This window comes from Canis aureus, chromosome 20 (assembly GCF_053574225.1).
Source record: "Canis aureus isolate CA01 chromosome 20, VMU_Caureus_v.1.0, whole genome shotgun sequence".
Classification (NCBI taxonomy): Eukaryota; Metazoa; Chordata; class Mammalia; order Carnivora; family Canidae; genus Canis; species Canis aureus.
In genome coordinates, this window is record NC_135630.1 from 22,754,666 (window position 1) to 22,781,688 (window position 27,023).

Consider the following 27,023-nt stretch of genomic DNA (forward strand, 5'->3'; position numbering starts at 1 on the left):
CTGTGGAGTTAGGCGAAGTGGGGTGGCAAGTATATTTCTAGAACAAGAAGGGAAGAAAGGAGGTTGGACATCCATAAACATACACAAGTAGTTCTACAGATCAGAGAAACAAAATAGAATTCATAAAACAAAGCCTGACTGGGTGCTAGAGAGACCAAATGTTTAGGTATTTGCAAAAAGAAAGATAGCAGTGTGAGGGAGAATTTAATAGAGCAAGTAGAATTTAATTTATTAATTGAAATACACATTAATTGCTTCCTCTGTGTCAGGCATTATTCTAGCCCCTGAGACAACAGCAGTGAATAGAATAGCAAAAATCCCCCTGCCATCATGGAGCTTACATTCCATGGGGAGAAAAAAGACAGTAAACAGGATGAATAGGTGAACATACAATATATAGGTTAGGTCATGATAAGTGCTGAGGGGAAAATATGAAGCTCAAGATGTTCTTTGAAGTTGTTCTTTAAGGACTCATAATAGGAAGAAGGAAGGGTATTAGGGGAGAGGAGGCACTAAAACCTACCTTTGAAAAAGGCAAGTGGGGAGACGTATGTCACAGCAGAGCGTAAGAGAGCTCTCTGGTGATGGTGCCCAGGTGTGCTGGGCAGAATGGGGAATAAAGGTGGATGGGTGTGTAAGCTGGGGCCAGTTTCAGGAGGATTTGACAACAAGGCAGAGGAGTTTGAATTTGATTTAGAAAACTCTAGGTATAGGTAGCCTTTTGTGATTCTTGATCAAGGAAGGGGCAGGAGGAAAGTGAGGTTGTAGGAAGATGAGTCTTAATGTGGTTTGAAGAAAGAACTGGAAGGAATGCAGAAGGCCAACTGGAAGGCTCCAGCAGTAAGGAGGTGTGAAGTGGGCCAGCCCGAGTGGGAAAGAGGCAGAGGGACCACACGTGATCACAGAAGAATCACCAGTGTTCCGTGAGGAAGAGGCAGGAACAGAAAGAACTGCAATTCGTGCTGTCCCTGCCTTAATGAGCCATGTGGCTTCAGGTATGTCACTCAGTCTCGGGAATCCCGGTTCATTTCAGCTGTAAAATGCACAGGTGAGTGGTCTCCAAGTGAACTCAAAAGAATATTTTCTCTGACAGAAACATTGGCTGAGCAAGCAGGGTAATTCGTTCTGAAGGTAGACACAGTAAGTTCAAGTCAGATGTCCTGGTTCATTTGACCAAGAAATATTATTAATCCTGGAGTTTAGAAATATTTTAAAAATGAATCCTGGTATAATTTTTTTAAGTGTGTCTCTGGCAGTATTCATTGTAACAGAATTAACCTATACTGTTTTAAAGCTAATAAATATTTGATCTTCTCCAGTAGCGAGGGGACTGTGTTCATTATGGCTATATGTACTAATTACATTTAGTAATTCTTAGAATTTTTAAAAATGTATTAGTTATAGATTGAAACATAGCAAATTGCCACAAAATTAGCACCATGAAATAACACACATTTATTTTCTCTCAGTTTCTTACAGACTTGCACAGCTGGATCTTCTACTTGAGGGTTCCTCACATGGCGCCATCTAAGTGTCCCCCAGGGCTGGGATTGCATCAGATTTACCTAGGGAAAACTTCACTTCCCATATTACATGGCTATTGCTAGGATTCAGTTTCTGAAAGGTGGACTTTAAGCAGTCAATTAAGGTTGACTGTCCTTAATTCCTTGCCACATATGCCTCTCCACCATGGCTGCTTGCTTCATTAGAACCAAAAGGAAGATAGTCCATTAGGAAGATGAAAGTTTTAATCTTACAGAGTCTAACTGATGGAAGTGACATACTGTTTCCTTTCCATATTCTTCATTAGGAGCAAGCCAGTAAGCCAAGCCTACCCCATGAGGGAGGGGGTAGACAAAGAAGGTGGGGATCCTTGGAGACCACTTTAGAGGCTGCCTTCCACACTTTATTTGAAAACCCTGTTCCCCTAGGCTCCTTCTTACTTGGGTGCCAGAGACTCAGGGCTAGTCAAGGCTGTGCCCAGCATGGCCTCACTCATTCACTTCTTTTTAGGAACCCGGGTCATGTAAGTATGTATCCCTTATCAAGACTGATGGGTTTAAAAATATATTTTAGCTAGAAAAATAGGTAAAATATTATTTTTATTCTACTTCAAGGCAAGTATGACACATAGGTTAGTGCTTGGGGCAGGCCAGAATCAGGGTCTCAAAGTCAAGGAACTCTCCAAGAAGAGTAAAGAAGGGACCATGGTATCCTTTACTGGACTCAGGACATAGATTTCAAATAGTATAATTGGCATAAATTCTAAAATTATGATTCAAAGGAGAGTGAATTGAAAGAACTCAGCTGAACAATTAGTACATGTAAACATTAAAAAAACACAAGTTTATATTTGGATAGTCCTTTCCAGTTTGCCAAACATTTTGCATTCACATTATCTCCTATTAATTCTGACAACGTCTTGTGTGTTTTGTTGTGTATTATTTTATGTCCATTTTATAGATAAAGAAACCAGACGGTTAATAACATACCTGAAGATATGCATCTAGCAGGAAGCCAAGACTGACCCTTAAGACATAGACAATTTCTGCAGTGTCATACCCTCTCGCTAAAAAAAAAAGAAAGAAAGAAAAAGCCATAAGCACACCCTTTTTTTCTCCCTTGGTACCATAGCAGATCTTTCAGGAAATAGGAAGTCTAGGGGAAGACTTTGGGAGTAAGAAAATCAATATAAAAGGCCCTGCCTTAGTAATCTTATCAACATCAGTATCTTCCTTATACCTATGAAAGCCCAGCGCCTCTCCCAGACCACAAGCCTCAGGAGCCCCCACCCTTTGAAGTGCATTCTTTGAAAATATCTAAGTCTCCCTGTGGTGTCTAGAGCCACCCAGGGCCTGCAGATCCATTCAGAAACAGAGACCCATGCTCAGGCCTGTACCCTCATGTACTCCATCCTTCCCTTTAGGTGTTCTCTGATCCTCTACCTTGCTCTTGGGATTGACCAGAGGCCCCAAGAAACTCTGGGGTCACATCTATGGCAATATTATGGGGCCCTGATACCATATACCAAATACCAAATACCATGTTATGGGATCATCCAGAAGGATGGTATGGACACACTGATTTTAGATGACTCTCACTCATGTCAGACATAAGAAAAGTTCAGGACTTCAGACTACTGGGGATCAGCAATGGGTTCTTGGACTTAAGCTGCACATTTGAGCCTGTGCACACTGGTTCTTCCCATCTGTGTTCCAACTATGGTATTGCCTCTGATCTAAATCACCTGAAGTCAATGGTGGTCATGGCAGGCATCCTTTACTTTGTGTACTGCTGGTGCTGAGGACAATCTATATGCCACACCCTACATGTTAGGCACTCCTCCAGAGGTGGCAGCACTTACCTCATCCAAGAACTTTTAAGATCCTTGCAGAGCAAAGCCAATAGATCTTTCTGATCAATGTCTTCTCTTGCCTCCTAATGATGTGGTGACATTAATACTCGTTGGGCCCATCTTGACCTGTGCAAGATAAAGTGTAAACATGACCCTGAGAATGGAACCATTTATGCTCTCTCTGCTCATGGGCGCTTCACTCATCCTCCCTGCTGGTGGCCACGTAGAGAAAGCAGAAGGACAGTCAACATGGTAGTCACATCCTACAAATGTGATGACTATGGCCTTAAATAGTTCAAGAAAACATGATTGGAAGATGTATTGTTCTATGTGAATGTTGTAAAATTCCTAATGGCAGATTTAACACGACCAAAAAAATGAATCATTATTCACAATTTCCTGCATGCTTTGGGTAATACTTGCATTCTTAAGCATCTCAACAAAGAACAATAACTTGGAGAGTGTCATTGGAAGCCAGTATCTAAGAATGGCATGGCAGGGCAGCCCAGGTGGCTCAGCAATTTAGCACCGCCTTCAGCCCAGGGCATGATCCTGGAGACCTGGGATCGAGTCCTGCATCGGGTTCCCCATATGGAGCCTGCTTCTCCCTCTGCCTGTGTCTCTGCCATTCTCTCTTTCTCTCTCTCTCTCTCTCTCATGAATAAATAAAATCTTTAATTAAAAAAAAAAAGGAATGACATGGTAAACGATGCAGCATCACAAGTAATGATGTAGCCAGAATTAAATAAACAGAATTAGGAACAGGCAAGAAGAGTTATATTGTTTCATGATTCAGAAGAGCCAGGTAGTTTGTGAGTAATATCAGCATTGCTATCTTTTCTTGTGGTAAGAGATGTAAAATTAGCCAGAAGCAAGGCATTGACAATAAAGGACAGGAAGAGCTATTTCTTGGATCTGAAGCAGAATAAATAGTGCCCGGACAGTACTAACTCTCCAGATGCATCAATTGGACAATAAACAAAGACTTAAGTACTTGTCCTGTAACCACTATTATAAATCTTTATGATAAATCACTATCCCTCATATGGCTCTATGAATCCTGTAGTACACATTTTAGTTAAATTGTTTGTATAGACAGGACCCTTGCAAAAAATGTATGTTCAGTTTCCTACATGCTCTAGAGGTGGCCTTGACCTCTACTAGATTTCAACATCTGATTCAGTGATGCCCCCAAATGTGCTCCCCAATTTCTCAATCTCTAGTTCATAAACATGAAAAAGAGTTCTTTAAGACAATTATGGGGAAAAAATTAGAACTTTGATTTAGAATCAGAGAAGTAAAATGAAAACTTTTCCATAGAAGTGTGAGTGGTCACATTTGGGGGAAAGTGGGGAGGCAATACCTGGGGGAACACATGAGAACTTTTGGTAGTGCTCTCTTTTTTTTTTTCCTGCGGCCTTGGGAAGTGGTTACATAGGTCTATTCATTTTGTGATAATTCATTGAGCTGCAGGTTTATGATTTGTGCACTTTTTCATAAGCATGTTACAGTTACACTTAAATAAAAAGTTTACCATACAAAAATGAAAAATCACCCACAGAAACAAGTGGATTCCACAGGAAATCTACTTTACAACATGGAGTCCAGTGGTTGGGAAGATAGTCTGTGCCCCAGCATTGCCTAAGGATTAATGTGTGGGTTTCAGGATAAGATAAACTCTTCCTTTTACTTCTCCCATAACAAGTCAACCTCACAGTTAAATTCAGTTCTGTCTCACAGCATTTCCCCACCCTGCTTCACAAAATGGAAATTCTTATAGAGGTTATGTCCTGACATGCACAATGGAGACTGACACACAGGGCTTGGAGAACTTCCCAGAGGTGGTTTAAGAGTGATTATATAACATGTTAAGTCTGTGTTCCTTTTTCAGGCATAACTGAAACTTTGCCAAAATAACTAATTGCCAGTCTTTTCCCAATGACCCAAATAAAAAACATGGTAAATATAGTTCCGAAGCATGCTCAGAAGAAGAAGAAGAAGAAGAAGAAGAAGAAGAAGAAGAAGAAGAAACAGAAGAAGAAGAAGAAAGGGGAAGGAGGAGAAGGAGATGGAGAAGGAGAAGAAGAAGAAGAAGAAACACACCACTTGGTGTTCAAATGACATCACAGCCCTATGTGCTGGAAAACCACACACTCACTGAAGAGCCTGATGCTAAATTATGCCTTTTTAAGTTGTACCACCTGTTGGGAGAGTTAAGGAGAAAAAGAAATGAATGTAGTGAATAAAAGAAACCAAAACAGGTCACCTGGGTGGCTCAGTGGTTGAGCATCTGCCTTTGGCTCAGGTCGTGATCCTGGAGTCCTGGGATCAAGTTCTGAATCGGGCTTCCTGCAGGAAGCCTACATCTCCCTCTGCCTATGTCTCTGTGTCTCTCATGAATAAATAAAATCTTAAAAAAAAAAAAAAAAAGAAAAGAAAGAAAGAAACCAAAACAACAACAAAAGAACTACTTGTCTCTTGCCCACTGATTTTGGTCAGAAAAAGGAAACAAAGAATTTTTAATAAGTTTATGGAGAAACTCAGAGTGTTTGCATAGACTGATGTGTGGGTTCTCTTATGTGATGTTTTTCAGTGACATGGGAGATTGTGGGTCTGTGTGGGAGTCGAGAAATGTGGGGGAAGGGCAGGAGCTGGGGGCGCAGCAGTGGTGTACTGGAGCCAACTCTATGGCAGCAGCTCTCCCCAAATCTATGTCCAGTGATCTCATTTTGTAGCTTGAAATCAGCCATGGTGGGAGTATCTACACCACTGAAATGGCAAGCTGTACAGATCATGGCTTTAGCGGGTGGGGAGTAGAGTTAGCTTGTTATCAAATATTAACTAGTGAAAAGTAAATAAATATTAACTAGTGTACTACTAGTTGTACTACTACTACTAGGCAAAATCTGAGGTTACTGTATAGACAGGGCAGTTTTTTAACTCTTTCAACCACCTCCCCTAATAAAAGCTAATTCTTGGGCCCCAGCATGGATAGAAAGGGGAGAAGACCATCCCACTGTATTCTGTTTAAGTTCAATTACACCCGGAGAGTTGTACTTTAGGGATAACGTAGAAAACTTGTTCTGTGCCAGAAGTACCATGGCATATGAAGAACATTTGAAAGAACTGAGCACATTTTATCTGGGAGAAGAATGGACCCAATAAGGATAACTTAATCTCTAGCCTCTGCACTCCCAGAGCTCAGGGGGTGGGGCTGAAGGCCGTAACCCTCTAATCATACAGTTGGTTCCTCTGGCAACCAGCCCCCATTCTAAAGCTATCTAGGGGCCCATCAAAAGTCGACTTATTAGCATTCATTCATTCATTTATTCATTCACTCATTCACCAAATATTCGTGGAATGCTTTCTATGAGTGAAGTGGGGATTCAGTGGTATAAAAGATGGCAGTATCTGTCTTCTTGAGTTTGCATTTGGGTCGAGCAAAATGGTAAAAACAAGTAAGCAGATTTATTATTATTATTTTAACGTGAGCTTTAAAATCTTGGAAAGGAAATAAACATGAAAATGAGATAGAAAAGATCACAGGAGATAGAAAATGCCATTGGAATATTTAGCTATTATGGCTAGAAAAGTCCGCTTTGAGGATATGATATTAATCAGAGACCTAAAAACGGAGAAGGAATAAACATATAAGGAGAGAGGTAAAGAGGATGCTAAGGAAGGGTGTAAGAATGTGAAGGCTCTGAGTGGCAAGGACCTTGGTATGTTTGGGATCCCTAGAAGAGGATAGTGTGGCTTCAGGGAAGCAAGTGACAAAGAGAGTGGCTCAGGTTGGGAGTAGAGAGATAGGCAGGGAAGGTCACACAGGCCTTAGGAACAACCATGGGAGGAATTTGGCCTTTGGTTCAAGAGCCACTGAAGGTTTTTAAGTCGGAAGTGGTTTGACCAATTTATGTTTTGAAGAGCTCAAGAATCAGTGAGCGGGGTATGTGTGTAGAGGAGCTGGGCATGGGAAAGGGAAGGGCTGATGGCATTCTGGAGGGTCTCGGCAGGCAAAGTCAGGGCCATTAGGTGGAAGTTACAAGGAGGTGGATGTCAAGGGGTCAGATCACTTTACGGAGGAACTTCGGGGTTTAACTTTGCCACGGATTACCACGTGCCTACCCCAGGGGGTGGCACCCCATGATCCATCATGAGAGGAGCCCTTATTCATGTCATAGTCCCTGCAAAATGCAGTGCGCTCCTTATGCAGAATTCCTGGTAGCCCAGTACAGCACATAGTAGGTTTTCAATAAATGTCAGGTGCCATTAGTAACACTGGGTATTAAGTTTCCCATCATGAGGCAAAGTTGTTCTAGGAAAAGATGGCCACTCATCAGGGTGGTTGTAGAGGAGAGTAAAGGTAGAGGGTTGACTCTGATGTCTTTGAAGCATCCCTAGAATGGTAAATTTTATAAATCTTTATTCCATCCCTGACACTACCTTTTCTATCATGTTCCTTATCTTTAATTCATTCTCCTTCCTCTCTTTCTTGTTAAAACCTTCCTGCCCTTGAGCAAAACACAGGCAAGTTCTCACTTGCGCTCCCACTCAGCTCCATGTCAATCAGGACCCACCTGTTCCTGCCAGTCCCTCACTTCCATGGCTGAGTTGGTTCCCCTGGTCTTGAGAGAACACGCACTTTGAGTGTGTCTCATTTGACAGAGCAGATAGCAACCCCTACTACCACCTGCTAGAAATGTTATCTTGTGGGAGTCACAGAATGTGCACTCCCTGTCTCTGTAGATAATCAAGTTCTGACTGAAGCTTTTAGGGATGGTGGTTACAAGTCTCACTGACTCAGTCACTCTTCCCTATAGTGTGTGTTGATTAAACTCCTATTGCATACTAAGGCTGCTCTAGGGACTAGGGACTCTGGAGTATCACCATTTATAAGAGGCAATGAATGTCTTTACCTTCGTGGAGCTTACTTTTTCTAGATGAGGAAGACAGGGACTACCAATTAACAAATGAGTAAAATAGTTTTTGATAATGAGTGCTTCAAAAAGCAAAATGAGGATGGAGAGTGATGGACCATGACTTTAGACTGAGCGGTTATAGAAGTTAATGATAAAAGTTTGAGGCATCCAGGTCTGGTACTGGGAGAAAAACAAAACAAGGGTGAAGTGAGACAGTGTGACAGGAAAATAGAATGATACAGATGGGAGGAAGTATTTTCAATTGCTCAGTGCAGAATTTGTGCACACTCAGAGATGTTTTGACAACTATTTGCTAAGGTCAGTATGTGAGTGGAATCCTAGAACATGGGTCAGAATTCCTGACTCTCTGTTTCTAGTTCCTTGACAGCACTATTAGACATAATAGGAGCTTGGGATCTTAGTTCGGGTTGCTATAACAGAAGAGCATATACTGGGTGGCTTAAACAACAAAGGTTTTTTTTCATATCAATTCTGGAGGCTGAGAAATCCAAGGTCAAGGTGTCAGTAGGTTCAGTGTCTGGGGAGAATTCTCCTCTTGGTTTGCAGAGGGACTTTTTTGTCTTGTATCCTCACATGGTAGAGAGCAGAGAGAGGGTTAGCTCTCTTCTTATGAGGACACTGGTCCCATCATGGGGGCTCTGCCCTTATGACCTAATTATTTTCCAAAGACCCACCTCCTAATAATATCCTATTGGAATTCAATCTACCAATTTTTGGGGGACATAGACATTCAGTCCATAACACTTGGCAAGCAAATATTTGTTATACTAGTTGACCTGAATTGCCTTGAATTAACCCAAGAAGCATAACAAACTGGGGGCAAAAGTTATTTGTTTGAGAAGTTCCTGAATGGCAAATATAGGGAGCACTATCTGTATGTTCTCCTGTCTCTGCTCAGGCCTCTACCAAAGGCAGACCAGTCCAGACCAGTTTTTTTTTTTATATATTTAAATTAAATTTAATTAAAGACAAACAAAGACAAACAAAGGTAGACATATGTCTACCTTCCGCAAAATGGTCAATTCATCTGAATTAAGGAAATGGTCGAGACAGCTAGGCTGGACCATAAAGTAGTCAGGATACATGGGATGAAATGAGGTAGCCCAAATATAAAAAAAAAGTCTCTGAAAGTGGGAGTAGTTTTGGGGACCAGTCATCTGCAGATCAACTATTTGGAAATGTCAAGTAGAGATGTTCTAGAGAAAAATCAAGTACTACTCAGACAATTAGAATGTGGGTACTGAAAGGCCTAGAATCTAATTTGAAAACTTTCTGTCTCTTCCCCTGATAGGTGTGATCTTCAATGTAGAACAAGGGGATTTCTCATAGGAAGAATGTTTCAGTGCAACTCCAGGGGAGAGATATGTCTGGATCTGTCAGTGTAATTATCCTTCTATTTATCAAGTCTAACCCTGTATTGAACATTACTATCCAATGAAATTCCCTTGCTCAGATTTCTTCTTCACAAAGCCATGTTGTGATTGTAATTTCTGGCTTCTGTGCATTGTTCCCATAGTAAGAGAATGTACTGATCAGTTAATGTGACCACGTGGCAACCCTTGGCATTTCTGTTCTGAACATCATCAGCATTCTGGTTTATATGTCGACCTTGTGTGAATTTTCTTTTTTTTTTTTCTGAGTTGCATTCTTTTTCATTAAGACAATTTTTAATTTTATTTTTATTTATTTATTTTTAAAGATTTTATTTATTTATTCATGAGAGACACAGAGAGGCAGAGGGAGAAACAGGCTCCATGCAGGGAGCCCAGTGCGGGACTTGATCCCGGGTCCCCAGGATCACGCCCTAGGCTGAAGGCGGCGCCAAACCGCTGAGCCACCTGGGTTGCCCTAAGACAATTTTTTAAAAAAAAGATTTCATTTATTTATTTGAGAGAGAGAGAGAGAGAGAGCGCACAAGCAGTGAAGAGGAGTGAAGGAAGAGGGAGAAGCTGGCTCCCCACTGAGCAGGGACTTGATCCCATGACCTCAGGATCATGATCTGAGCCACAGGCAGATGCTTAATGACGGAGCCACCCAGGCATCCCTATGACAATTTTTTAAAGCAATATTAAGTTTCATAGTAAAGTTGAGAGGGAGATAATAGATATTTCCCATATACCCCCTGCCCTCATTCATGTAGAGCTTTCCCCATTGTCCACACCCCCAACCAGGGTGGTATTTTTATTATGAGGAACCTATTTTGACATATCATCACCCAAAGGCCAAAGTTTACCTTAGGGTTCACTCTTGGTGTTGCAAATTCTACGGAATTAGGCAAATGTATAATGACACATATCCAATATTACAATACCCTACAGAATAGTTTCACTGCCCTAAAACCAGGGCAACGCTATCTGTGTCCTGCCTATTCATCTTTCCAACCTGAACTCTGGCAACCACTCATCTTTTTACTGTCTCTATTGTTTTGCCTTTTCCAGAATGTCATAGAGTTGGAATAATACCATATATACACTTTTCAAATTGGCTTCTTTCAGTTAGTAATATGCATTTACATTTCTTCCATGTCTTATTATATAGCTTGATAGCTCTTTTCTTTCTAGCTCTCTGTATTCCATTGTCTGGATCTACCACCATGTATCCCTGTACTTACTAAAGGACATCTGAGTTGCTTTTGAGTTTTGGCAGTTATGAATAAAGCTGTTATATACCTCTGCATGCAGGTTTTTGTGTGAATATAGGTTTTTAACTCTTTTGGGTCAATATCTAGGAGCATGATGACTGGATCACAGTGTAAGAGTATGTTTAGTTTTGTACAAAACTGACAAACTGTCTTCCAGGGTGGCTGCACCATTTTGGATTCCCATTAGTAATACATGAGAATTTCTGTTACCCCACATCCTCGCCAACACTTGGTGTTGTGTGTGTGGTTTCTTAATGGGAGTCAGTTGTTTTGAGACCGATCACTCCTGAGGGCATTGACCAAATCAAGTTTCATTACGTGAATGCAACTGAGGACCAGAACTGGGTGTTGCTTCCTCAAGAGGCTGTTCTTGGGTCAGGGGACCTTAGTCCACAACATCACGAGTTTGCCTATTTCTAATCTCACTGCTTAGATTTGGTCCAGTGTAGCAATTGCCTTTTCTCATGTGTATGGGCCTGATGGTCTCCACTTAATGGGGCTTGAAGATTAATAATCCACCTTGATTTCTAAGGGCCATCTATTTTAGGACAACAATGTAAAAGTTTAAATATAATTGAGATCACATGCAGCTCTCTGGAACCTGATTAAACAGTTCTGCTAAATTGCTATGGCTTCTTTGGGCCTCGCAGGTGGCTGGGATGCTCTAGGACAGCAATGCCAGAAGTCTTTTCTAGAAGCCACTGGTATGAAACATCCGAGTACAAATCATCTGGGAAATTCTGGGGTAGAATTGACAAAGTGAAATGTCATTCATTTTTGTTGTTTGTTGGTTGGTTGGTTCATTATTTTTTAAGCACAGGACTTCTCCCATGCTTATTTTAACCTTGACTAACAAGGCTGACTATCCAAAAGTGAGATCTGTTATGGGGCTTTTCTCAAAATGACCAGAAACCTTTTCTATCGAGAAGCATCTCCCAGAACTAACGTCCCAAGGTAGACACTCTAGAAAACATGACTCTTTAATTCTTTTCCAAAGTCTGTCATGAGGTTCGAGTCTCCTCCAAGGAGAGATGCAGGGTCTTGGGGAGAGCTGTGGTGGGCGGGAAAGCCAAAGAGCAGGGAGGAAAGAACTACCCAGGGCATGACAGAAGAGCATCAGGAAGAAAAGAAATGGCGTGGTGGGCGAGAAAGGCAATCGCTCCCGTGTACCAGTAAGTTCCCAGCAGTGGCTGTACAGCCCAGAGACACCTGGCATGTGGAACCCAGAGGGGACACTGCCCCTGCAGTTGACAATACAGTCACCTACAGGATGGACAAGCAAAGGCCAAGATAAACATTTGAGAAGAGGTGAAAATGTAAATCTTTAGCCAAGAAAAAAAAATAATAATAAGAAGAAGTCCAGAAAAAGACTCTTCCACTAATTACCAAAGCAAATAGACCCTAACAGATTGGGGGGAGGGTGCTGTCCTCACCCCCCACGAGTCACTCCCATTGTGAGGAGCATTTGAGCTGCTTCTGCGCTTGACCTGAGCTACATGACTTAAGAAGCAGAAAATAGATCCATCCCCTTTTATTGGGAGAGTGGAGCTCATCGAGAAGTATATCTCAAATTCTATCAACACACAAAGAAAAGCAGCACAGCATTTGGCCGTGTCAATCAAAACAGAAACCAGAGAAGAAAACAAAAAGCCCCTGTAACCCTGAGAGAAGTTTCAGTGTGTACAGTGGAGGTGGACAATGCTTGCTCTTTTTCAACATCCAAAACTCCAATTTGTAGAGTTTTTATAAAACAGTAGACATGCTGCAGAACTTTGTTCCACATGAATGTTGCTTCTAACACCTTTCTATCAAAAAAAAAAGAAAAAAAAAAAAAGGCAGGTAATCCTGGAGGAAGATACAACTCAGCAATCTGTTCTTTCCAACTTTGAAATCTTTAAAAATGTTCTCAGAGCCAAGCCATCACTTTACTCATTTACAGAACAATAATTTAGAAACTTTCTCAATTTCAGGGGAAAGGTTATCTCCAGTTTGCAATTTAGCAGACTGACTTCCAGACTAGTTTTAATGTGTTCACTTGCTCCCTCTCTGTAGCTATATAAGTCTTGAAAGGGCTGGACGTGGCTGGCAACCGCGGATGCAGCCCCAGGACACCATCCCCATGCTCTGTTCCCAACAATTAATGCTTTAACTCCACCTGTGCCTGGTCCCGACAGCTGCATGCTTAGCAAGGCCACTTCCTGAATGCATTAACTGTCTTATAGAGTCCCTTTAAGATATTTGCATCAGCAGGTCCTAATTGGGAGCAGGGTGTGGAAGCACGAGCACACACACCTGCCCTCACACCTAGGAGAACAGAATCCAGTTCTGCTGATCTCCCGTACTGGGCTCGCCGTAGAGCTGGAGCTCAGCACCGTGGCCCAGACAAATCAATTTTCCTTTTGACCTCTGGCTTCTCGGTCTCCTTTGCTTTAATGTTTCCTGATAAAAGGCAGGACTGGGAAAGGCTCTGTAGACACAGAGGCTGTCCTGGCTGCTATTTTCTCAAATCCCTCTGGGAAGCGCCCAGGGGCCCACTCTGCTGGGAGGTGCAAAGACCCTGGAGGAAAATATACCCTGCCCACCTTGGGGGCACTTGGGGGCCATGGGGATATATATATATATATTTAAATATTTTATTTATTCATTCATGACAGAGATGAGAGAGAGAGAGAGAGAGACACAGGCAGAGGGAGAAGCAGGCCTCATGCACGGAGCCCGACATGGGTCTCAATCCCGGGCCTCCAGGATCACGCCCTGGGCGGAAGGCGGCGCTAAACCGCTGGGCCACCCCGGCTGCCCATGGGAGTATATTTTACTCTGTACAACACAGAGAGCTGAATTCCCTTTGACAAACATCCATGTGTTCTGTAACTATTTATTGAGGACTTAGAGTATGTAAGGCTTGGTGATGGGTGTTGAGAGAACCCAGAAAAAATTAAGAAATGCCTCTTGCCCTTAAGTTCTCAATAAACCAGCCAGACAAATAAAAGAAATACATGGAAATATTATATTTCTATGATTCAGAGATGCCATTTTTAGAAAGACATACCATCAAGTAATAGCTCTTTGGGGAGAAAAGCTAAATCTCATCAAATGCATACATTGGTTATAAGATAGAATCTGGCTTCAGAAATATGAACACGTGGGGGGCGCCTGGGTGGCTCAGTAGGTTTAGTGCTGACTCTGGATTTCGGGTCAGGTTATGGTCTCAGGATGGTGGGATAGGACCCTGTGACAGGCTCCCCAACTCAGGCCAGAGTTGGCCTGAGATTCTCTCTCTTCCTCTGCTCTTACACCACTCGTGCACGGGCACGCTCTCTCTCTGTCTCTCTCTCAGATAAAGAAACAAAAAACAAAACAGAAATATGAACGTGTGAATAAAGGAGCAGCTTGAGAGCAAAGCGAATCGGTGGTGGCAGGAGTAGGAGGGATGCTCGGAGTCCTGACAGCTGCTGCCCGTGTGCACCTGTTTGCTAGAGAAGCTTCCTGCTGCCCCAAATGTGATCTCATTTCATTCGTGTAACAGTCCCTGTGAAGTTGATACTGTTATTCTCATTCTCACAAACAAGGAAATTGAGAGACAGATATTAAGCAACTTTCCAAAGTCACAAAGCTAGTGAGTGAGGGAGCCAGCGTTAGAGCCCAAGTGAGAGAAGCAATAGGGATCTGATGGTTCTAAGACAGGCCCTGGGTTTAGAATCCTGGCTGTCCTACAGTAGGTGCAACTACAGGCAAGTTACATAATCTCTTTGTGTTTCAGTTTCCATATCTGTAAAATGGGAACTAGTAACTGCATTTACCTTATAGTGTTTTCCACCCATCTTTGAGGTATAATTGACAAAATTGTAAGGTATCTAAAGCATATGATGTGATGATCTGATATACACGCACATTTTGAAAGGACCCCCCCCATTGAGTTTATTTATTTATTTATTTATCTATTTATTTATTTATTCATGAGAGAGAGAGAGAGGCAGAGTCACAGGCAGAGGCAGGAGCAGGCTCCATGCAGGGAGCCTGATGCGGGACTTGATCCCTGGACTCCAGGATCATGCCCTGGGCTGAAGGCAGGCGCTAAACCACTGAGCCACCCAGGGATCCCCCCCTTCCATTGAGTCTATTAACATGTTCATCATCTTGTGCATTTGCCTCTTTTTTTTTGGATGAGAGCATTTAAATTCTACTTTCTTAGCAAATATCAATTATGCAATAGAGTGTTATCAACTATAGTCACCACATTATGCATTAGATCCTCAGAACTTAATCATCTTATAACAGAAAGTTTGTACCCTTTAACCAATCACTCCCTATTTCCTGTACCCCACAGCCCCTGGCAACCACTTTTCTACTCTCTGTTTATATGAATTTGAATTTTCATTTCGTTTTGTTTTTAAAATCTCATATATAAGTGATACTGTGCAGTGTCTTTCTCTGTTTGGCTTATTTTACTTTGTATAATGTCCCCAAGTTCCATCTGTGTTGTTGCAAATGTCAGGATTCCCTTCTTTTTTTTTTTTAAGATTTTATTTTTAAATAATCTCTACACCCAACATGGACCTCAAATCCACAATCCCAAGATCCAAGAGTCAACATGCTCTACCCACTGAGCCAGCTGGATGCCCCTAGGATTCCCTTCTTTTTAAATGCTATATAATATTCTACTGTGTGTATGTGTGTGTGTGTGTATATATATATATATATATATATATATATATATATATATATATTTGTTTATTGGGATTTTTAAAGATTTTATTTATTTATTTCAGAGACAGAGTAAAAGAGAGCACAAGTGAGGGGGAGGAGCAGAGGGAGAGGGAGAAGCAGGATCCCCACTGAGCAGGGCACCCAATTCAGGGACTCGATCCCAAGACCCTGGGATCATGACCTGAACCGAAGGCAGACACCGAACCAACTGAGGCACCCAAGCTCCTCGTTGGGTTGTTTTTAAGCTTAAAAATTATGATGTTCTTAAAAGTGCTTAGCAAGTGCCTGGCACACACATTGAAAATGCACAATAAATGTAAGCCATCACTGGTTTATTATTGTGAAAGCTGTGTGGGAAAATGGTTTATTAATACTAGATAATAAACAGGCAAATTGGGTGATGATGGGGACCAGTTTCAAAGGTTCAGATTTTACTAGAAGTCTTGTTCTGCTAGAATTAAACCGTGTATTAAGCCCTTGCCAGTCTTCATAATACTCTCGTCACCAGAAAGACAGAGGAAACAACAAGGGAACTACTATTCTTGACTTAATTCTGACGACAAAGAACTTGATGGCTATTGTGTAACTTCCAGGATCTTAGGGAAAAACTGACTGCGTCATTCTGGGTCAAAGAGAGGAAAAGGACCATCAGGCCGAGCTGACGTGAGTCCTGGATTTTGGAAAACAGGCTTTAGAAAGTTCAGAAAAATGATGGATATGCTGCCATTGGCCAGAAATATCATTCCCGAGAAAGAGGGGACTCTGCAGAAACAACAGCAACCACAAATAGAAAATCCACGTCAGGTCAAACACTCGTAAATAATTCCTGTGAAAAGGAACAGGTGATAGCTGCCGCAGAAGAGCTTTTCTGAATTGTTCATATGTCCACAGGATGTGTATAAAGGGCAGAAGGATGTACACTCAGGGAGGCCGTGCCCTGTGCTCGGAGCCCCGGCTGGGAGGTGGGAAGGAGAGGCCAATGACCTCTCATTAAAGACAAACCTGGGTCACACCTTATGTACATGATTTTCTTTAGTCCTGCACAACCTTAAAAGGTAGATTTTATGAGTTTTGTGTTTCCAAGTATAATATTGGGTATAATAAGAAATATATATTTGATTCCATCCCAGTTCCTGCCACCTCCTAAAAATCCTTGTAATTTTTGGATGGGGCTGGTTGCCTAAGGGGCCAACCATGTGATTAGACAGAGCTTTCAGCCACACCCTCAGTCTCTGGGGAGTGGAGAGACCCTGCAGATTGAGTTAATCAACAATGGCCGATGGCTTAATGGTTTAATCAATCATCCCTATGTAATGGAGGGCTCCCTTTTTCAAACAGAGGGGTTCAGAGAACTTCAGGGTTGGCCAATATATGAAGGTGTTGGGAGGGTGGTGGGCCTGGAGAGGGCATGGAAACTCTGTTCCCTTTCCTCCATAACTTGCCCTATGCGTCTCTTCCATTTGGCTAACCCCGAGCTATATATGCTTTTTTAATAAACTGGTGGTAGTCAGTAGATGCCTTCCTGAGTTTTGTGAGCTATTTTAGCACATGACTAAATCTAAGGAGGTGGTCATGGGAATCTCTGATTTATAGCCAGTCATTCAGTCAGAAATACAAGTGACCCAGACTTGCAATTGGTATCTGAAATGGGGGGCAACCTTATGGGATGAGCCCTTAGCCTGTAGGATTTGTGCTAAATTCAAGTAGTTAGTGTCTGAATCTAATGGACTGTAGGACACTCTGTTGGCACCCACAGATAATTGCTTGGTCTAGAAAGCCCACACATCTGGTATCCAAAATACTCTTGGTAAAAACAGGTCTTCCTAGGACAGGATAAGAAATTTGTATTGGTGAGGTTGGGGGATTTACTGGGTATCCCATAGGAAGTCGACAGAAGAGCTGGGATTAAATTCCAGAATGGTCTGAATGTGAAGTCTAAGCTCTTTACCACAGCTCTGGCTGCCTTCTCCTCAGCAGAATGACCTTGATCCTGAATGTTTAGAGTAGGGGTCCAGGAGCACTTTGGGTGCCATATAGATATTTTGGTTCCTTCTACTTTAATGAGAGTTTTCTACACATTCTTTCAACTTTCGAGAGTTGGATAGTGGAGGTGGCCGAGAGTCAAGGTCACCAAAGTGAGGGCTGCCCCAGTGGAATGTACCACCATCCTGGTGTTCAGACTTGAAGCCAGGGCTTGGCATCTGCTCCCTTCTCAACATTGCTGTTCCTACCAGCCTGTACCCTGACCTAACTCTGATTATCTTCTCCCAGTGATCAAGCTAACCAGCCTTCCTTCATCAAGAAAAGATCTTATATAATCCCGAGTCTATTCACAGCAACATTTTGGAAATTGAGATTCTAATAATTCTCTGCTATGAATCCCATGAATCCAAAGTATTAATCAGGAGATAAATCCGTATCAGGAAAGTGTGCATGGAATTTAAGTGCCATTAACTAAAGGTTCAAACCTAGTCCAAAATCCAAGGAAAGTTCCAGGTACAAGCTCTTGTAGATTTCCAGCCAGGCAGATTGGTGACATAGGAAATCTGCAGCTGAAATGGGGCCTCAGTCATGGAGAGGGCTCAGTTCAGGGGTGGGAAAGTCAATCATTGAAGGATCAGGGTAGGAAGCAGGAAGTATGCCCGTTGGAAAAGAGGTAGAAAGAAACCCAGTCACAGGAGAAAGCTAGGATACCAAAGTCAACATATTAAACTGATTAGAGCTACTAACCCATCATCCTATCTGTTCCCTCTCCTCAAAGACTGGGGTGGGAACCTCAGATGAGGCATAAGGTTTAGAGGATTGCAGGAATAGAAGCACAGCAGACCATTACATCATAAACCTATGCCAGGTCAATTTACTCTGGGGCAAAATTTATACTTCATATCTTACCTTATGTAAATTATTCATTATTTTGTTTGTGGACACTATCCATAAAGTTGCTATTTTTAAAAAAGATTTTATTTACTTATTTGACAGAGAGAGTGTGTGAGAGTACAAGCAGGGGGAGTAGCAGAGGGAAAGGGAGAAGCAGACTCCCCACCAAGCAGAGAGCCTGACGTGGGGCTCGATTCCAGGACTCTGAGGTCATGACCAGAGCCGAAGGCAGGTGCTTAACCCACTGAGCCATGCAAGTGCCCCCATAAAGCTGCTATTCTAAATATAGTAACCTTAATTCATTGGCATTATTAAATATATGTTTCTTGGGCACCACGTAGAGATACAGCACAGGGCTGAGTGGTACAGAGTTTTCAAAAAGGAAAATAAGTGCTATCTGCCTTCCTGAGCTACTATCCAACAAGGAAAAAAAAGCACAAATGAAACAGTAAGATGACCATACAAGAGCATCGAAGTGAAGTGCCAAAATGAATCGTGCGGATGACACGAGAGCTCGCGGAAAGGAGAGGATGCTGAAGGCTGAAAGAGCAAGGGGCACTTTCATGGAGTGGGAGGTCTTGCGCTGTGTGCTGAAGGCCTCAGCTCAGCGGAGAAGGGATAAAAGGGCCTGGTGGCTGAGGGGGCAAACTATGTAAGGACCCCCCGGTGGTAGAAACATGGATGGGGAGGGGCAGGAGGAAGACGAGGCTTCTTGTAGCAGCTCTGATGACGCCTAACGTTGTTAGGCGCTGGCTAGGTAGTTCCAGCCTGAAGAGTTGGACTTCCTTAGAAGGCAAGAGGTGATCCCAGGCTCATGCAGGATGTTTAGAGGAAAGCAGGGATCAGGAGGCTGGTGTGTACACTAAGCATGGGATGATGAAACCTGGATCTAAGTGGGAGCAATGGGAACAGACAGGAAGGAAGGAATGGGTCTGAGAGACACAAATTTGGATTTTTTTTTAAGATTTTATTTGTTTATTCGAGACAGCTTGAGAGAGAGCATGAGAGGGGAAAGGGCAGAGGGAGAGGGAGAAGCAGACTCCCTGCTGGGCAGGGAGCCCAACTCGGGGCTCCATCCCAGGACTCTGGAATCGTGACCTGAGCCGAAGCCAGATGCTTAACCGACTGAGCCACCCAGGCTCCCCAGATTTGGATTTTTAAGAAAGAAAAGGAAATTTGACCATAACCTCCTCTGCTTTAGAGTGATGACCGCTGTTCACACTTTGGTACACATTTTCCAAAGTTTTTTTTTTTTTTTTTCTCATTTATATTCTTCTTTGGTTTGAGTCCTGCTCTGCTAGGTTACTAGCTATGTGATCTTGGGCAAGTTACTTGGCCTCTCAAGTCTCTTAGTTCCCACTTCCCTCAATGGTTCATGGGGCAAATAAGCCACGTGTTTGGGAATAAACAGGACAAACTGTAAGTTCACTTAGCACAGAGCTTGCACGTAGGGAATGCTCAATCATCACTGGGCTCTTATTATTAGTTCTGTTGTGTTCATTCTTATGCTTGCACAGAATGGATATACCATAACTTATTAACCATTCCCTTACTGGTACACTTTTAGGATAGTATTTCTTTCCTAGTTGTTGTTGTTAGTACAATGTTGCCATAAGCAACCTTGTACATCTAACTCGTTATAAACTGGTTCCAGAAAGAGAGGGGCTGGCACATTTGAAATGTTGATAGAGATTGCATATTAGAAAGGATACCCAGGGGGGCGCCTGGGTGGCTCAGTCATCTGCCTTCAGCTCAGGTCAAGATCTCAGGGTCCTGGAATTGAGCCCTGCATCCGAACTCCCTGCTTAGGAGGAGCCTCCTTCTCCCTTGACCTCTGCTGCTCCCCCTGCTTGTGCTCTCTCTCTGTCTCAAATAGATAAATGAAATCTTTAAAAAAATTTTTTTTAAAAGAGAGAATAGTTGGATTTAGCAGCAGTTTAAGAGAATGAATCAAAATGGGCTTAAAGATTTGTAATCTACACAGACCTACCTCGTGTTGCACTTCCCTTTATTGTGCTTCACAGATACTGTGTTTTTTTTTTTTTTTTTTTTTTTTTAATTAACTGAAGGTTGTGGCAACCCAGTGTCAAGTCTTTTGGTACCATTTTTTCAACAGTACTGCCTCACTTCGTGTCTCTGTATCACATTTTGGTAATTCTCACAATATTTCAAACATTGTCATTTTTATTAGATCTGTATGATCTGAGATCAGTGATGATGACTCACTGGAAGCTTGGATGATGGTTAGCAAGAAAGTAATTTTTTTCTCTTTTTAGCAATAAAGTGTTTTTTAATTAAGGCAGTACATTGTGTTTTTTTAAGACAGACTACTATTGCACATTTAATTAGCCACAGTATAGTATAAACATAACTTTTATTTTCTCTGGGAAACCAAAATACTCATTTGACTCAGTTTATTGCAGTGTTCACTTTTCTGTGATGTTTGTTTTATTGGGGTAGTCTGGATCCAAAGCCACAATATCTTTGAGGTGTGCATGAATTTGTAATCAATTCAAAAGACTTTCAAGGAAAAAGATTCCCCTCTCTCCTTCCCTCCCTCTCTCTCTGCCTGCCTCTCTCTGTCTCTGTCTCTTGCTAACTCTTAGAGTCTTCCAGTGATCTTTCTGCACTTTCTTCCATTAACAACGTTTCAGCCAGCAGTGCCAAAGTAGAAAAAAAAACACCCCAAAACAAAAAAACCAACTTTAAAAACTACCTTGTTAATACAGAGTTACAGTAACTCTCTTCTTTCCTTCCCAATGCCACGGATCCTAATAAGTCAAGTATTGCACATTGTTGTTACTGGTTGAGTTGTGTCCTCCCAAAAATGATATGTTGAATCCCAACCCCAGTAATCACAGAATGTGACTCATTTGGACAAAGGATCTTGAGAGAGGTGATCACGTTCAGAAGAAGGCAGTAGAAAGATTCTTAATCTAAAATGACCAGTGTCTTCAAAGAGGTGGAAAGTTGGACACAGAAACAGCACAGAGAGAAGATGATGTGAAGACACAGGGAGAAGACAGTGTCTGCAAAACATGGAGAGAGGCCTGGATAGCATTTCTCTTCAGAGCCCTGGGAAGGAACCAACACTTCATTTTGGACTTCCAGAGCCTCCAGGGATGAAAGACACTGAGTTTCTGTTGTTAAACCACTCAGTTTGTTGCGGCAGTCTTAAGAAACTAATATAATGGTCATAAAAATGATATACAAGTAAAAATGTTTTAATTTGGTGTGTGTCAATCGGATTAATCAAGATCCTTGATTCATGAGACATTGCTGTCATCGGGCTGTGAATGTTTGGTCTAAATTTATTTTAGGTATTTTTAATAATGTAATAAACATCTATGAGCCCATCTCTCAAAACAAAAATAGGACCAGAAAATAACTCATACCTAATCATACCTTCCCCCACAGATGTGATCCCTGACTTCCCCACCCATCATCCTGAATTCTGAACTCACTTCCTTGTTTTTCTTTCTACATAGTTTTATTATATTCCTAAACTGCACATATTTTAAACTTTTTCTTTAAACTATATAAAGGGTATCATGTGATATATAGTCTATCACATTGCTAATTTAATATCACATTTTGTTGTGTGTTGCTGTTCTTAATTTGTTATTCTATTTTGGTGTTTTGAAATAAAATGTCCTGATGTCATGACCATTCTTTAGAAACATGCTTACATTCTCATTCTTCCTTACCCCATTGTTCCTACTATTTTAACCGGGAGGACTGATGGAGACCTTGTACTTCAGGAAAGAGGAGTCTCTCTGGCTCACGTGCCATGAGGACTTTTGGGGCCCACAGCTGCAGAGATCTTCCTGCTTCATTATTCGTCATTCTTTGTTCATTGTGACTCTCAGAAATTTATCCATAACAGCTATGAGGACCTACTTCTTAAAATGAAGCATTTCCCTTTGGTCATCAACCAAGAGGATAGAATAGTTCAGTGACTCATGTTGCTCAGATTTCAAAGGGTGAGTAAAGGGAAATGTTAATATGAGTCAGAATTTACCCAATGGCTTTGAGTAAATACCCCCAAAATAGTCTTTTTCCCCTTGGGTTCCTGAGTAAGAGCGGCATGGTAGTCCTTTCCTTAGGGAAGCAGTATGGTGTGGTAAGGACAGGATGGCTCTGGCAGGCAGAAGGTGTAGCTGTGATCCACCAAACTGTCCCTACCTCTTACTGAGTGACCCTGGGCAAGTCATTGAATTAAATAATTGGTTTTTTAAAAGATTTTATTTATTTATTCATGAGAGACACACAGAAAGAGAGAGGCAGAGACATAGGCAGAGTGAGAAGCAGGCTCCATGCAGGAAGCCCCATGTGGGACTCGATCCCAGGTCTCCAGGATCACGCCCTGGGTCAAAGGCAGGCGCTAAACCACTGAGGGATCCCCTGAATTAAATAATTGTTAAAAATATCTTTTAGTTCTAAGGTCAGAGGCCATTCTGCTTGCTTGCCTTCTCTACTTGTAGAAAACTCAACCCATTTCTAATTCTTAAAATGTCCAAATTGGTCTATGGAACCAGCCCAGGGTTTCCACATTATTATAGCACAATTTTTGACAAACAAAGACTTATGGCTATATAGTCCTCATGCTTGGCCATGATGTTTGGTCCCCACACTCAGAGTTCCGCAGCCAAAGCCAGAATGAAGGTGCCTCGGGAGGTTGTGGAGATGGCTCCTCTGGGCTGGTGGAAGGTGGTTCGTGTTCCACATTCTTTCACTCTCTGCCTTCTCTGAGAACCCCAGGGTACTGTGTGTGTTCTTTGATGCTTTTCTAAATGCAGTTTCAAAGGTAGAAAACAGAGAGTTGGAGATGGAATGGGAAGGAGAATGGAGAAAGTCTAAGCAATGCAAACATGAAAATAAAATGACCTTTGTGCCATAAATTAGGGGATTGGCAGAAATGGCTTATTATGCAGCTGAGGTATTTGAAATGTAGAATTTGCTGGGTTGGCAGATTAATCCCATTTATGCTGGGGAAAGTATTCCATGACATTAAAGGATTTATTTGTTTGCTAATCTGCTTCAGACCTCAGAGGGCTTGTTACAAAAAGCAGGTGGAGGAGAAGGAAATGGTCAGAAAGAAGAGGTTGAGGAAAAGGAGACAGTTGTCATTCCCGTTTCTGCTCTGAGTTTTGCTAACCCAACGCCTACCGGGGACTGCTAAAGCTCTGTAGAAGCCACCCATAAATCTGGCATGTAGTACTTAGGATATGGGCAAAGTAGAGGGGCTTTGTTTGTTTGTTTTGTTTTGTTTTTACACAGTTAATGTGATCATTCTCTGTGAACACATGAGCAAGGATATATTACTTTTGTAATTTCAAACTTAGGGTTTTGAGCAGCTGTCTACGAGAGAAGCAAATGCAAAAATGCATCTAGGTTTCTAACAAGCTTTATTATCACTAGGTTCATTGGGAACAGTCAGTAATAGTCATTTCATTTTTTTTTTTCATTTCAATTTGAAACACTCTCCTTTCTTTAATTTTCACATCTCCCCTCCCTTCAAGTGCAAACACACATTCGCTTTACTGTTGCCTTGTTCCTCCTGGATGGACTGCACGGTGCAATAGCCCAACATCCTCTTAATCTCTTTTTCAAAGACTATAACCCTCTTTTGGGTAAAGCAGTCATTTTGTTTTGTTCCACCCCACCTTGACAATGCCGAGAAAACATAATCCTTTACTTAGAATAGAATCTCAGATTTGCTGTTCCATTACCCGGTGGCCTAAGCATTTGTATTAAAAGACAGTTAAGCTTTTTTCAGTGAGGCATTTCCTTCCTTACCTTCCTCACAGAAAGTTCTGCTTTATTTTTAGTAATATCCTGGCTCCTGGTATTGTATTTGTGCACATAATCCCTTCACAATAATGCTTAGCACTCTGGTGGCACCTTCCCTCCCAGGGAACTCAAAGGCCTTTACAAACATTAATTAGTTCTCCCAGCACCCCCGTGAAATGGTTGAGTCTTCCATTCCAGTCGGCATATTATTATCCACATTTTGTGATTTCGCCAAAAGTTCTTTTACTTTCTTTCCCAGTGTGCTTCCTAATGGAATTCACCTTTCATCCACAGGAGCCGGCCAGTTAGTTGCATGGTAAAGGAACGAAGCACAACCAAAGGAAGAACAAAAGAAAGGCATGAAGTGTGGTATCCAGACTCAGTGGGAAGTGGAAAGACCCTCCTCATTCTCCACCCTCGCTGGTACACCAGGGAAGGCAGAGGAGATAAGCACATGGGGACCTTCTCTTCAGGAGACCTGAGGAGAAACCTGACATGGGGTGGCGATGACAGACAACTTCCGCCCAGAGTGATGGGTGAATTCCTGTGATTCTGAGCTCTTGGACCATTTCCAGGGCTGGTGGGCTCTGTGGGGATGAACCTTAACCCACCCCAAGAGGTGAAAAGGACAACTTAGCTCAGAAGCCAATGGAAAAATCCTCACTGTTCTTCAGGCTCTGTGCTAAAACTTCACTGTGATATTTTTTCACCAGCTTTTTGTAAGAAAACTTACCAAATGTCTCAACATTTTACAAAAGTTTGGGTCTTTATGACTTACAAAATGTTTGAAAATGTATGTTAGCATTTCTGTATCTACTCAGATGTTTCCAAGTCCTAGTTTTTACTAAACATTTTATTTACTAAAATGGGAGCTCTGTAGAGTAATAAAGTGGCCATTTGTTAAAGGTGAACCCAGGAGACATGGGACCGGATTTCCCTTTTGACCGAACCCAAGAGGGCTGAGTAGGAGCCCTTGAAGTGGCTAATCATGATCCTCTAACAATCAGCCAATAGACTCGTTTGCACTCAAGTGATCACCCTCATCTAGCTTTCTGAGGAATTCCTACTGAGGAGTTATTTGGAAGGGGCAAGCCCATAGAAATTTTTTGTGGAAATATGCAAATAAAAAAGGATTTTTAAAAATTTTTATTTGGCACAGAAGCCAAGTGATTTTCCTTCACTTACAATGGAAATTGGGGTTTAAATTTGGACTGGTTTTAGGCTGTTACATGCTAAAATAAGATGGAGGGGGGGAAATGTGGAAGAAAGCTATAAAAATAGTATGAATTTAAGGTAAAATATAAGAATCTGACCAATGACAGGAAATTCTTTGTGCTCTAATTTCCTGACCACTGACCTCTGTGGGAGCTTAGTGCTGCCCCGCCGTCTTACTACACTTTTATGGGCCATTTACTCTCTTCCGAAACCTCCAACACTTCCTCCTCCATCCCCATACTCAGCTGAGAACAGAGCTTCCTATTTCATTAAGAAAAATAGTCCCAAGTTTCCATCAAATCTCTCCACTTAACAGCCCAGTACCATCTACCCCGCCTTTCTCTCTATAGCCAGAGAGCACCTTTGTGTGCTTCTATTAGAGGCCAAGCCTGCCTCAGGGCCTGGGGCCTGTTATCTTTCCTGGCTCTGCCACTTATTAGGTCAGGATCTAGGGCTAAACTCCTTCATCTTTATTATGTCAGGAAAGCTCTGGTATCTTAATCTTATGAAATGTAGGCCACCACTGAGACCATTTCAAACAACCAACCAAGTACACTCCACAGTACTTATGATATTTCATGCAAATACCAGCCTGTTGATGGGTATCAACAGTTGAGAGGAGAGAGAGAGATAGAGAGAGAGAGAGAGAGAAAAGAGATACTTTTAGCTAAAAGGATTCCAAGAGATTAGAAATGAGAAAAGCTCTATAGACCATCAAACTCAGAACAGAACATGAGTTTCTCATTGCAAACCAAGTAAAAGCTAAACTCACAATTTTTAGCAAATATAGAAGGTATTGTTTAGGAGTGGTGGAAAACAAAGTTGTATAATTATGGTGAAATCACCTTATATAACTTGCTTCCAAATCTAAATGTTGTTGAGTTTGTTTGTCATGAGAACCTGCAGAAAAGATTTTGACCATGTGCATTTTACAGACAATTTTTGAACAACTAATAAAATTCAGGAAACAAAATACTTTCCTATAATAAAATAGTATATATAATTACTATATGAAGATCAGCAGCAGTAATAATTATTGCGGCCACATAGTTAATGTGGCATAAATTTTTTTGACACTCCTTTTCAGAAGTTTAGAAAAAAACAAATATGATTCTGACATCGATTCTGATGTGGGGGGTTTTCTTCCAATCATTGAGCTATTAACTCCATCCAATTCAATTCCAGGACTACCTGGTAATGGAGAGTCAGCTCCCACACAGTAAGAGCTTAGTCCTTTAAGACTACTTCCCCCTACAGCCACCACAATATCCCCCACCCACCCACGTTCAGATGACAATCATCAATCCAGTTTGTTACCTGTGCTTATGACTGTCCATAAATCAGAGGTTCCCATGACCCACTCTTTTGGGTTGATGAATTTGCTACAGTGGCTCACAGAACTCAGAGAAACATTTTACTTACTAAATCTCTGATCTATTATAAAAGATAAAACTCAGGATCAGCCAGATGGAAAAGATGCATAAGGCAAGATGTG

At 41.8% G+C, this 27,023-nt stretch overlaps 1 protein-coding gene across 1 annotated transcript in view; it reads right to left on the reverse strand.

The window, feature by feature from the left end:
* Positions 1–2,461: 2,461 nt before the first annotated feature.
* Positions 2,462–27,023, reverse strand: part of AFG2A (AAA ATPase AFG2A) — a 353,318-nt gene continuing 328,756 nt past the window's right edge. The window contains exons 16-17 of the transcript XR_013358870.1: positions 3,365–3,481; positions 2,462–2,569 (exon numbers count right to left, since the gene is read on the reverse strand). The gene's annotated coding sequence lies outside the window, so the exon portion shown is untranslated. The remainder of the gene's footprint in view (positions 2,570–3,364; positions 3,482–27,023) is intronic.